The sequence below is a fragment of the Dendropsophus ebraccatus genome, chromosome 8 (genome assembly GCF_027789765.1).
Source record: "Dendropsophus ebraccatus isolate aDenEbr1 chromosome 8, aDenEbr1.pat, whole genome shotgun sequence".
In the NCBI taxonomy this organism is placed as follows: domain Eukaryota; kingdom Metazoa; phylum Chordata; class Amphibia; order Anura; family Hylidae; genus Dendropsophus; species Dendropsophus ebraccatus.
In genome coordinates, this window is record NC_091461.1 from 37852590 (window position 1) to 37866611 (window position 14022).

The 14022-nt window shown below is 42.1% G+C and overlaps 1 protein-coding gene across 2 annotated transcripts in view; it reads right to left on the minus strand.

The window, feature by feature from the left end:
- Nucleotides 1-14022, minus strand: part of BTRC (beta-transducin repeat containing E3 ubiquitin protein ligase) — a 183258-nt gene that overhangs the window by 141874 nt on the left and 27362 nt on the right. Inside the window, exon 2 of one of the 2 annotated variants that reach the window (XM_069980183.1) lies at nucleotides 4746-4818. The exons of the other annotated variant lie outside the window; for it this stretch is intronic. The gene's annotated coding sequence lies outside the window, so the exon portion shown is untranslated. The remainder of the gene's footprint in view (nucleotides 1-4745; nucleotides 4819-14022) is intronic. 2 annotated transcript variants of the gene reach the window in all.

Here is a 14022-nt window from a genome sequence, read left to right on the forward strand (position 1 = left end):
ATTTTGCAGCCACAGAAAAACACATATTGACCCTTATAGTTCAAATTGACCGGAAAGTCATCGTAAAGACAAAAGATCTTTCTGGGATGGTTCTGAGAACAAGTCTCCCTCAATGATCATTTATGGTTTTTAAAACACATCTGACCTCCTTCCAGTTGCCAATGCCTTATCATTGGGTGGCTAAAATGATTGTTGGTGGTTAAAGGTCACCTGACAAATTATTGTTGTAGGAGAAATTATCCATTTTCCTCAACAATTGTGTATGAGGACATTTACTATAATGGTCAGTCAAATTAGATAGGTCATAAAATTATAAAATGAGGGGTCCAACCTCCCATTCTCAATCATAGGGTTAACTTTGTGAGAACAGCCACTCAAGGAAATAAAAAAAAAATGGCTAAAGCTCATCCCATAACAGAAGGCACAAAATCTCCCTAGGATGTTAAAAAAAAAAATTAAAAGTTCTCCTCCCTCAAAAGTTATCATTTTAGTTATTTTAAATAAGCTCGAATGGTAAAAGAACAATAACATAAGTACAATAAAGCCCTGATAACTGTATTGCATTACTGTATATGGAAAAAATAATGAAGGCATTGATTCTCCCTGGAGATATGGCAATACTGCTCAGGACCATTAGAGAGCAGCACAGTACACTTGATTGGTCAGATCTGCGAGTCGGCTGCTCCCAGAGGTTTAGGCTTTTCTCATTTCCCATATACGCAGATAAACACACGGCTGATTCACATTCAATTAGTGTAGCCTGCAACCCCAGAAAAAGACTAATTCAATTAGTGCATTGTCAAAGTCTCAGCATATTCCAGCAGATGTTTCCAGATCCCAGGACCTGACTGTAGAGGAATAGTACCTGAGATGTGCATCTCACCAGACCTCCACCAGCTACAGAACACGAGGAACGTAAGAGGCTCGGCATAAGACTGCTACTTCTCATATTACCATTTCTAAACAATGGCTACTGTAGTTTCTGATGAGTCGGTGGTCTAGGTCTCGTAACTGCAGCCAATCTATGCATTTACGCACAAGTGATACAAAAGTACACTAAGGGTGCGTTCATACCTACAGGATCCGCAGCAGATTTGATGGTGCAGATTTGATGCTGTGTTCAGTTAATTAAATGAAATCTGCTGCGGATCTGGTGCGGATCCGCAGCAGAAAATCAGCTGCGGATCCGGTAAGTGTGAACGTACCCTAAAGCTATGAGCAACGACTAAAAATTAGACCCTGAAATAGATATATATTAAAGTTGACATTTCTAAAACATATATTTTCATACAAGCTATGTGTACTAGAAACAGAAGGCACAAAGAGGCCCTGAGATCTGAGCTTTGCCACATACCCCTAACAGTCTATAATAAATGAAAAGACGTTATCACCATCAAAAATATTTTAAAAAGTTGATACTTACATAACATGATCCCTCGCAGTTTCTGTTCAGTCTACCTTCCACTTGCCTGTTCTTGACCACTTGTTCCTGCTTCCAAGACGGGATGTCCAAGCAGGACCTCTCAGCCAATGACAGGCCGTAGCAGTGTCACACCTCAGTAAAAGGCTAGGTGCACAGGTCCTCTTCTTGGAAATAGAAAAAGGAGCAGGAGTTTCAGGGGACCAGGGTAGGGAAGTATTTATCCTTTTATTACTGGGCCCTCAGCAAACTATAAAAAGTTTTATGAACCTGGCCAACCTCTTTGAAAGTTTTTTCTTTTCTTGCGTTGCACTTTTTGGGGGGCTGAAAACATCTTTAATCAAATTTAGCTTAGTTTCTGTTTTACTGCATCCTAGTTTTTACATATAGCACAGGCTGCTGTGTTATTCAAGGTCAAGCTTTATCAGAAGAGCAGCTTCGTAATGCTTTAAAATGTCCTTGTCCTGAAGGGCCGCAAATCAGTGGTGAACACCATGCTGCCGGCGGGAGTTTAGGTCTCCATGGTGACAAACCTGCATGAGACCATAAAGCGTGCAACCCCTTTTCTGGTTCAACGGGGGTCACGTACATAAACGTCACATGCCATAGAGATCCAAAGTTCTGTCAACAGTGGCCCCTCATGACAAATACATTTTAAATGGATTTATAACCAGATCAAAGGTTATCTGTCAGTTTACAAGTTTATTCAGCAAGGGAGAGATGGGGCTGGAGACAGATCCGTCAGACTGCTCCTCTGATAGAACTTCAGAGAGGTGTAAGAAAATTCATAGCCTTATACTGTATATTTGTAAAGGGTATGTCCACATTGCGTATTAGACGGGCCGTTCCGTGACCCGGACAGTCCCAGAAAAGATCATCCCAGCCAGTACTGCAGTATCGGCCGGATGATCTTTTTGGCCACAGTGTTCTAATGCGGGCGCATCCGTGCACGCTGCATAAGAACTCTCCACAGCACACTATGGAGCAAGCGGCCGGAGCTGCGCGCTCCACAGTGTGCACTGACATGGTTTTCTACGGCCGCTATTCACTGAATAGCAGCTGCAGAAAACGGACATGTCAGTTGTTTGCGGCGCCGCGAGAGATCCCGGCTAGAGCGTACACTATGGGGGAGATTTATCAAAGGGTGTAAAATTTAGACTGCTGCAAACTGCCCACAGCAACCAATTACAGCTCAGCTTCCAGCTCTGGTGAAAGGAAAGAAGAGCTGTGATTGGTTGCTGTGGCCAGTTTGCACCAGTCTAAATTTTACACCCTTTCATAAATCTCCCCCTATGTGTATATGCTCTGGCCAGGATCCCATAGAAGAAAGGTAACGTATATTATCGTAATAATCATTTTATGAAAATATACGTTGCATGAACATAGCCTAATAGTATATATAATAGAATAGTATATTAATATATTATTAGTTGGGTCAGGGAGACACATGGTACCATTAAAATATTTGTCTGTGCTTTCATTCCCAAACTCTCAAAGTGCTGAATAGTGATAGGCGAACATCTAAGTGTCCAGATACCGGGAGTTGAATGCAAACTGTTTTTTGGCCACAACATGGACAGTTTTGCCATGTGCACTCATCAGGGGCGTAGCTAGGATTTTAAATTTTAAATGGGCCCCCTCCCCTACACACAACACAAAGCACTGCATATATTTGTATATATATATATATATATATATATATATATATATATATATATATACACACACACACACAAAGTATACTTTTGTAATGCTACAATAAACCTAGAACAAAAATGTAAGAAAATAAAAAGAGGCACAAAAAAACCCTCCTTTTGTGTTTCCAGCTCCTGAACAGACATATGCGTCTCCATAGTAACAGACTACAAAATAAACCCTAAGCAGTTTAAATCTGCAGTCAAAACTCTCTTTGGTCTGTTCCTACTAATCCAGCAAATATACAGAAAAAAATAGGTGACAGATGGATGGGAAATATGACTGCAAAATCAAACTATTTCTGGGACACATAGATCTGCATAAGAGCTGTAGGCACAAAACGGTAGGAGGTTTTTAATGAAATGAATCTTCCAATTTAGACGTATTGCAGCAAAAAAAAAAAAAATGGTTGCTAAGGTGGACGTACCCCTAAAGGAAAACTTAGAAAACTATTTTTTTTTCAAGCCGGAAAAAGTCTCGGTTGGCTGCCATTTTAATAACAAGCTTTTAGCAAATTGGATTAATCATATTAGATCAGAATTGTCTGGATTTCAAACAAAGAAAAAATAATGTTACACTAGGTTATAGAAGAAAAGGCAGCTTGTTAGACTAATTGTACCCACGTTCCTGTCACAATTATAAACCGAGCTATCGAAAAGAGTCATCACCTGCTGTAAGAAACCTATGACTGGCAAAATAAATATATCGGCATAGGAATAAAAAAAAGATGCCCATCACGCTTTCTGTATATACTCTCGGGCCACATTACCACACGCATGCATAAGTCTAACCACACCGCCTGCACAACCTTGTCAGGATTATCCGCAACACTGCGCGACCACAGGAGAATGCAAGAGGGGGTGGTTTCAGATGCATGTGGGAAGGTAGTTTTAAATTGATCTTAAAAGGTGAACTCCAAGGAACTCTAAGAATCCAGGGAGGGCACATAATGAAGAATCTATACTTACCCATCCAAGGGCCCCCGCAGCGCAGCATCACCAGCTCTCTGACAGCTGCCAGTCTCTTGCAGCTACTGCAACGTCAAATCCTGGCTGAGGAATACCCGCTCAGCCAGTAAGTGAGTGGCCTGTGAGTCACCCTGTTACTACCCTTTTGGAGTCGCTATATTAAAGAGGTTGTCCAGAATAAAACAATTGACGGCCTATATACATAATAGGTTATTAATAACTGATCTAGGGGTTGTAAACACCCAGCTTCTCTGCCATTCAGCTGTTCGGTGGCAGTACTGCAGTGAGAATGGTGCTGGAAGCAGTTGACTCGGTTTACTGTGTAGCAGCGGCAATAATGCCCTGCCGCCCTGGCTTCTATTGAAGTGAATAGGAACTGAGGCTGCAGTACTCTGGTGCTGCCACTATACAGAGAATAGAGTCAACTGCTTTCAGCTCCGTTCTCACTGTAGTGCCACCGGCAAACAGCTGAATGGCAGAAAAGCCGGGTGTCAGGACTTTAGGATAGGCTATCAATTGTTTTATTCTGGACAACCCCTTTAACACTCAGTAACTATGCCGGAAACTTCACAACTGCAAAGAGTAAATAAATATCTCATTAATCAACAAAAAATGTTTTGCTGCTTGTAAAGCACTATATATTATGCATATATACTGCATACCTTGCACAATAGAGACTTTAAAAGACGGGATACATTGTTGCAGCACGTTATGTTTTACGTCCAGTAAATTGCACTGAAAATAAGAGATAAAAAGTGGTGAAAGTGAAGATATTCGTGTCCTGAGCAGAATTTTGTGCTGATGATAATAGGTAGTAGTATATATATATAGTCTTCTGACTATACTGTATAAAAGTATTGCACAGGATAGTGTAAAGCGGCAGTCCATGGCCTGAAGCGGAAGAGATGTTAGGGGATGCAACAAACAATAACCCAAAGCACACAAGTAAATCAACTTAAATATAGCTGAATAACAAATTTCCTCCTCAATATTGTGCAAATATTCCCTGCAGCTACAGACATTGTTAAGTGGAGGCAACTTAGCCAAATGGCGCTCTACAGGTTAAGGCTGGGTTCACACTACGTATATTTGAGGCTGTATTTTTGAGGCTGTATAGCAACCAAAACAAGGAGTGGATTGAAAACACAGAAAGGCTATGTTCACATAATGTTGTAATTAAGTGGATGGCCGTCATTTAATGGCAAATATGTGCTGTTATTTTAAAACAACGGCTGTTGTATTGAAATAATGGAAGTTATTTACCGTTATATGGCAGCCATCCACTCAATTTCAACATTGTGTGGACAGAGCCTTTCTGTGTTTTCAATCCACTCCTGGTTTTGGTTGCTATGAGGACCTGACATGAGGACCAAATACAGCCTCAAATATACATAGTGTGAACCCAGCCTAATACTATTCTTCCTGAATTGTGGATGTTTACTCACTAAAAGACCCGAACAGTAGAGATTAGTGCAACTCCAAGATACTCAAGTCTGGTCGTTCTGCATTTGATTACAGTAGCTGAAGGAGCTGGATGCAGCCATAGGCCGTATCAGTGTTTTCCTGGACTCTCTAGAGTTGCATCCAACTTCTTCAGCCACTGGTATTCAAATGCCGAACAATCACACTTGAGCATGCCGGAGTTGCGCTCATCTCTAATGAACAGTACAACTGTTTGTCAGTCGGGCTTCATTCACAGGTCCATAATTCTGTCCACAATTACGAACAGCTTTCAGGACCCATACATTTCAATGGCCACAATTACACATCCTTAGGTGCGTATGGGGCCATGACACATGCTGGAAGAAAAAAAGGACAGGTCTTAGTAAGGACCCGCAGTAGCTGCACAGATCATTTATCAGTCTATGCACAGGTCTGTGAATTGCAGACCACTATTGATGGTCGTAACTGCGAGCTGCACTACGAGCGCATGAATGAGGCCTTATCGGAGTCCAGGCTGTATGCATATTTTCCAGGCCTTAGGGTGTGTGCACACTGAGCAATTCTCACAGAATTTTTAGCAGATTCCACAGCAAATTGCGTGCAGAATCCGCTCAAAATTCTGCCAGTAAAAATTTAACATTTCATTTTCCTATTGTGTTAAATGGGCTTCCTGCTCATTCGTTCACATGGTGGAATTTCAGTTAGGAAATATCAAATGCAGATCCGCGTTCCACCCAAAGAATTGACACGTCAATTCTTTGAGCGGATTCCACTAGAAGAATCCTATAGAAGTCTATAATGGGGCTTGCATTCTGCTTGGAATTTCCCTTACATTCTGCTTGAATTCTGCTCCTTTTCTGCCAGAGCAGAGGTAGGTTCACACTACGGAATCCAGGCAGATAACCCGCCGCGGATTCAACCGCTTGCTCCCGTTCACATCTCCGCCTGTGCCATAAACGCCATGTCAATTCTTTGGGCGGACGACAGAATCCGCCTGACCACAGAATGAAGTCTATGGCACGGGGAGAGAGATGCACTCGGGGGCGAGCGGCGGAATCAGTGTCGGGTGTGAACGCACCTTAGGAATCAAGCAGCAATCTTTCCTCTTCAATTCCTCGTGGAATCTGTGAGAATTCCTCATTGTGAATGCACCCTTAGGACTGCATCCAAGTTCTTAGGCCACCAGTAATCAAAAGCAGGACAATCGGACTTGGGCATGCTTGAGATGCGCTCGGCTCTAGTAATGACTAAAGACTACCCAAATGACTATATACAGTACTATGCAAATAGAGTTTTTACATTTCTACTGCATATAGCCACTTTAGTCCTAGAACGGATTGTAGTGTATTCATTATTTATATTATCTCAGCTATCCCAATAAATGCATTACGTGCATATTTGTGAATATATTATCAGTCTTTCTAAGGGTTATACATTTATCTCTATACACTATCACGGCTACAATGACAAATGCTGCAGTGGACGTGGATCAGGCCCGGTGTGACACAAAACTCCATGTTTTGGGCAGAAAGCTGTGCAGTTTATTCATCTGTGACAAAGCCTCCCCAATCCCAAATCTAATACACAATTCTGGGCTTCCCTTTCTAAGTGTCGACAATCCTCAAATGCATTTGTATTTCAGGTTTTCTGGGAGAACGTAGCAGGTGTTCACGCAATTAGAATAATTTGATATTTTAATCTGATGCTTTTGTTTACAGCGTATTTCTTTTTGCAGCGTCTTCCTCGGTGTGCGTTTGATAGTTTTCATTTCCATGTTACATTTGCACTTGTTTTCCACAGTCAGCATTTTCGGAAGAGACGGGATGAAAGCATCCAATGTAAATAAATTGAAAGTAATTGACCCCTACAGGAATTACTAATTTTAACAGTACTTGATAGTAGCGACTAGAAGAAAAAAAAAAAAAAAAAAAAAACACCGCTCTTACAGTTTTACATTTCTTTTGGAAATAGTTTATTAGAATAAAACACAGTAAATTATATAAAAAGTCTAAAGATCAGCAATTGTTTCATATAAAATACCAACAGACTATAAAACTGATACGCACCTACTAGCCTCGACTTGCAAGCGTCTGTAAGTCTCTTTATAGAGTCCATAGAGACTGCTAGTAATTTCTGCACATAAACATGTCACAAGGATACAAGATGCACCTAACTAGTCTATTTAATTCTTGCTAACGTCCAGAACTAGATTCCCCCATAACCACATTTATGGATTGTTTGTAATTTTGCAATGTAAGCGTCTCTGGTATTCTTGAAATAACAATTCTCACAGGTATCCTTGAGAAGAGTCTTCACCTGCGTATGTTTTACTATAAAGCTGCTATACAAGGAGTAATTATATGCATTATAAGACATGTATGTCTAGTCTAGGGTAAGCAGACTAGGTTGGGAGGATGATATTTATTAGAATTAAAGGAGAATTTGGCAGGAGTGGTCGACCATCGAATGCGTCAGGGGAGAGAAGGATGGGAAATGTTGAATTGCCTGATCCTATTGTTCTAGAAAAGCCAGCAGAGTAGCATGGCAGCAGCCTAAGGTCCCCCTCCCTTCCAGACACATGAATGTTAGAGTGTTTTTGGAGGAATAGAAGAGATCATCGTCAGTGTCCTGTTGACAGCTACCTTTTGCATACCTTAAAGGGGTAGTGCGGCGGTAAAGAATTATTCACAGAATAACACACATTACAAAGTTATACAACTTTGTAATGTATGTTATGTCTGTGAATGGCCCCCTTCCCCGTGTCCCACCACCCCCACCCGTGTACCCGGAGGTGTGGTGCGCTATACATACCTGTCACGTGCCGACACGTCTCCGATCTTCAGTCATTGAAGTCATCTTCGGACGGCCGGGCCGAATCCCTCCGACCGTCCTGAGTGCCGGCCCCCCTCTGCCGCGTCATCGGCTTCTCAGCCGCTATTGGCTGAGCATAACTGTGCTCAGCCAATCGCGGCTGAGCAGCCGGCACTCAGGACGGTCGGAGGGATTCGGCCCAGCCGTCCGAAGATGACTTCAATGACTGAAGATCGGAGACGAGTCGGCACGTGACAGGTATGTATAGCGCACCACACTTCAGGGTACACAGGTGAGGGTGGTGGGACACGGGGAAGGGAGCCATTCACAGACATAACATACATTACAAAGTTGTATAACTTTGTAATGTGTGTTATTCTGTAATTCTTTACCGCCGCACTACCCCTTTAAGGGCCATGCACATGGAAGAACCAATGCACTGAGTTTAAAAGAGAAGTCCAGCGAAACAGTGAAAATGACGGGAAGGCAGGGGGGTGCGGGAACATAATAAATAAAAGATTTTTACCTATCCCTGTGCCATGTATCACTGCTCCTGGGTCTCACTGACAGCCATTGACCTCCAGCAGCAAATCCAGCTGCAATATCACATATCGAGCTGATGGACTGCCCGCTCAGCCAATCAGTGACTGGGGCGGGACACCACTGCAGTCAATGACTGGCTGAGCAGGCAATTCATCAGCGGATGTTGGCCAAAAATTAAAGCCATGAACGGCACTACACCGCTACCTTTTCTAGTTTCACAGGACTTCTCTGTTAAAGGTTTCCATATTACAGCTCTGGAGGTTGTGTGAAGCCTTAATCAAGATGTGTACCTGAGCCCTTATCCTTCATAGTACAGCTATATGATGCATGTGTAAACTCAATAGTACTGTGATGCAGTTTCAAACATACTATGTAGAGATTTGAGTTTTATGTTCTCTGAAATATATCACTCAGATTCCTGGTTGCATTTTAATAAATTTACAAAGTTTATGTTAATATGATTTGCCAGGGGTGCACAGTCATTTGCAAAATTTGCCCATAAAAAAACATTTGTGACAAATGTTGGTATATATATTTTGTATATATTATGTACGTTAGGTGATTAGGTGCCATATATATTGGTGATCCTTCAATCAATAAGAACAAAAGCATTTTCTGTACAGTCTTTATGCCGGGAAACTTTTCTATATACAGGTAATGCGTACTGAACCTACACTAGATCATTATGTTAATAATGTCAATGATTTATTTAGTGTGAACATATTCCGCTAGTCAGGTGTCCTGCCCCCACTAATGCTTAGTGTCAAAATTCCAAATTTACCCATCAGTATGTGTATAGGGTATGTGAGAAAAGTCATGCAAATATAAGGAGAAAATACAAACTGCTGGTGTTGGCCTTGGCACTGTGCCACTAAGGATGCCTTTGCCCTAAATGGACTCACTTTAATGGCCAGAACATAGTTACCTTGTGACTACATTATTATACATTTATATCCAACGTATATCCGAGATGTGAATTACTAAAGCTTTGTGAGCCACCAGAGATGGAATATCTACACCCTAGCCTCTCGTCAGAATGGAGTCACACATGACTACCGCTCATTTCATTCTCTACAACAGCAGCGGGAGGCAACCAAGTGCTGTACTCGGCTACCTCCAACAGATATCATAGAGAGCAAACGTAGCAGCAGTGTACAAGAATAAGTGCCGTTCTGTTCTGACATTGAATCTTCTCTGTGTCCCAAGGGCTCAGCTCCGCCCCTCAAATAAGCCCCACCCCTCATGTGTTACACAGCCAAAAATGGAACCGATCAGGAGGAGACTGAACTCGACCCCCTCTGCGGGATCTCTACAAGCATAGAGGATATCTTTCATGCTAAAAGTGCGCACATTGTACCATATATTAGTGGCTACCATTTATTTCTAGGTATAGCATGCCTGTAATTTTCTTTACAATTCTCCATCCTACATTCCAAATGTGGTGCTTACAGTGTACCATACAAGTCAATGCTACTTGTGGAAGTTCACAGTCTCTTATGCTTTTCCTGTCTACTTCCTAGATTTCCCAGCAATCCATTAGGAACTTTCTTGTTGCCTAAATAAATAGAGAAAAAAATAGTCATGGTTGTTTAGGACTCTCTTAGTACAGAGCTTCTTTTCTATCTATATGACAGTCTATTAAAAAAATTAATCTGGGATTAAAGGATCCAGCAGCTCACGTCTTCAATAAGAAGCATAATAGATTTGCTCCAATCTATTCTCCAGCGGATGTGACATGAAGCAGTAAGGCCAAGAGATTATTAGGGGTCACTTTTTGTTAAGAAAGGGAAATTAAACCGCTATGATGAAGCAGGGGGTTGATGTTTTTTTGTTTGGGCCTTTCTTGGTATTGAGAAGCCACGGGGAACAGCAATCAGCCTGGAGATGTTCAGTGTGATAGAGGTCAGCACCACTGGTGGAGCGGTGCATCACAAACATGACCCGCTTTATTTCTTGATTTTTTTGTATTATTGTTTACAGGCTACTTTGCTCATGTACTGTGTGGTTCTTAGCTAAAAGATGAAATTACAGCTCGGAATGGAGCGTTCCAAGGCATACAACCAATTTGTGTTTCGATCTCAGAAAACAAAAGGCTTCTGAGCCCCTCGGGCTGCCATTCAAACCTGGAGAAGCTGACATTTTTAACAGCGAGAACCAGGGACTCTGGCAGGAGGAATGATCTAATGCATTTCTGACTTGTCAATCAAAGATCTCACCTCTTCTGTCTTGTAACTATTTGGGGACCAACCGAGTGTGTTAATAAATGGAGAGAACACAAAGTCAAATAGGCTGAGCCACCCAGGTCCGCACATCTTAATTCTGGCTTTATTTAGCTGGAAACAATTTTAATTTGACAAGTAAAACTCAGTAAAAGAGGTTTCATCGGGTAATCGGAAGCCGTGTCAATGGAGTGAGTACATTTTGTGTAAAGTCTAAACATAGGATGGGGCCCTAGCGATTCTCAGGTGGTTAACCCCTCAAAGGGCTTTTCCCAAAATCAGACCACAGATAATAAATGTTGGGACAGATCTCCAAAATCCCTAGTTTTTCCTCAATGTACGCTCACAGTGAGGACCCCAAGGATAGCTGTTGATTTTAGGAAACACTTTAGACTTTCCTTGTACAGTTTATTCATGGCCTGCACAGAATTCTATGGAAAAACAACAGAAAACAAGCCATACCTATAGCATGCTGTATACCCTGGTGGTTTTAATGTGTCTTGCAGAAACAAATTGCATTTTTTTTGTCCTAATTTTTCTATATTTCATTTAAACATCCCTTCAAGGGATGAAAAAAATAGAATGAAAAAAATAAAACCGTTTACTTTGGCAGGTGGGAGAAATAACTGGAGATTGTTCGGCCATCAGTTATTGAAGGTGTATGGTCTATTGTACTCTAGCACTACAAGGTGCTCAGTCGAGCATTGAGCAACCCGATGCTCGGTCAACACTGTAACCTTTACTGCCCCCTCAATTCCCACTTCTCCAGTGTGCCCCAGCAGATGTGCCGCCATGTATAGTGTTCACGTGATGCAGCAGCCAGTCACTGGTATCAGAGGTATTATCTGTACAAAATGTTTTTAAAGAGAATCTGTCATCACTTTCAAGCTACCTGAACCATGAATGACTGGGGTGGTCAGTAGTGGTTTCTCCCGCTTCCACCAACCTGGATTGATAGATCTCTCCCTGTATGGGTATAGGAAGAGATTTATCAGTCAATGCCGACAGGGTAGGCATGAGACATCAGGAAGAGCGCCCATGACTCGTGATTCAGGCAGCAAAAAGTAACAACTGATTCCCACTAGGAAAAAATAAGAGTAATTAAATAACAGCTGCTGTTGCAAAACAACGACAGGTATTAATGATCATTAATAACGGCCTTTGCTTTGCAACAACGGACGTTATTTGCCCTTATTTTTATCTAGCAGAAACATAGCCTAAAACCCTATTGGAACTCCTTTAAAGGGAACCTGTCACCCCCCGTGCCGGGGTGACAGGCTCTCGACCTCCCGCTAGAGCCCCCTATACTCACCTGATCCCGCCGGGTCCCGCTTCTGGATCCGGTCGGGTCACGGAGATCTCAGCCGCTGCAGCCCGGCGCGCGCGCTGAGAGATGAGTCCAACGCTCATAGAGAATAACGGAGAGTCCAGCACTCCGTCATTCTCTATGAGCGTTGGACTCCTCTCTCAGCGCGCGCGCCGGGCTTCAGCGGCTGAGATGTCCGTGACCCGACCGGATCCAGAAGCGGGCCCCGGCGGGATCAGGCGAGTATAGGGGGCTGTAGCGGGGGGTCGGGAGCCTGTCAACCCGGCACGGGGGGGTGACAGGTTCCCTTTAAGGTGAAGCTATTTAGAAGTGACTTATCCTAGAAATTTCAATTACTTTAAATTTACAAGAGGATATTCCAGAACAGTAGCAGAAATGTCTATAACAAATTGGCCACATGTAAACTTGTTACATGGGATAAAAAAAATTAAGATGTAAGAGTAATATGGAAAATCCTTATTGTTGTAGATATTACATACATGGCCTTTTACCAACCTGGCTATGAAATCAAAGGCCAGGACCAGTGGGTGCAATGATGTGACATCATCACACCTTATGTGACATTATTTTAGGCAGATGTGATGTCACTGCACCAGCCTGTACAACTGTCATGCCCTCGTGTCTCAGAGTACGGGCCTATAGTAGCAAGGTCCTGATGACATGATGTTCTACCTATACTGGTAATAACAGTATGGGTACATAGATTCCGAGGTGTCTGGTAGGCACAAAATGAGCAATAACATGGTACCATAACAAAACTCTGTAAAATAGCCATAAGAGGGGAAAAATATATACAATGAGACCTCTTTGAAAAGAACACTTAAAATTGCATCAAAGGGGTTTATCCAGGATCAGAAATAACAAGGCTGCTTTCTTTCAAAAACAGCTCCACACCCCTCCCTGGGCTGTGTGTGTGATATTACAACCCATCTCCATTCATACAATGGGACTGCGCTGAAATACCATACACAAAATGAGGACAAGAGTGGCGCCGTTTCCTTTTTTACCTTTAGCGAGTTGTCTACTATGGGGACTGTCTTCTCGAAGAAAACAGTCAGAACGTAAAACCTAAAGCGGACTAAAAATTCTTTACAAAAAAAAAACTGGTCAGATGTGAGGGTGGTCTTATCAAAGAGGTGGTCTTTTTGAGAGGTTTTAATGTGAAAAAAAAACCACTTTTCTTTACCATAGGTACAAGCTGAACGTACCCCTAAAGACTATTAAAGATATATTCAGATTCCTTCCTCTTGTACTCTCAAATCACACTTGTGACAGATGCTTCAGTTTTAGTATATTTTCGTATTATACCCAGATAGATATCGTATCAGTTTCCAGATGGCAAAACGCTGCAACCACAAGTAAAGAATGCCGGTAATTCGGTCCTAACACCCCCGGCTCACTAGGTAAGAGGTAACTGAATATTACACTTGAAAGAGATCCTAGCACGCAAGGCGTGCATTCAGTAGGGGGCAAGTATGAGATTTTTTTTATACACACACAACGTATATGCAACTGTCCTTGTATGGGAATTATTTTGACAGCTTTGTATTACTCCATCTATGTTATGTCACATATGCTCCTTAGTAAGTGTACATG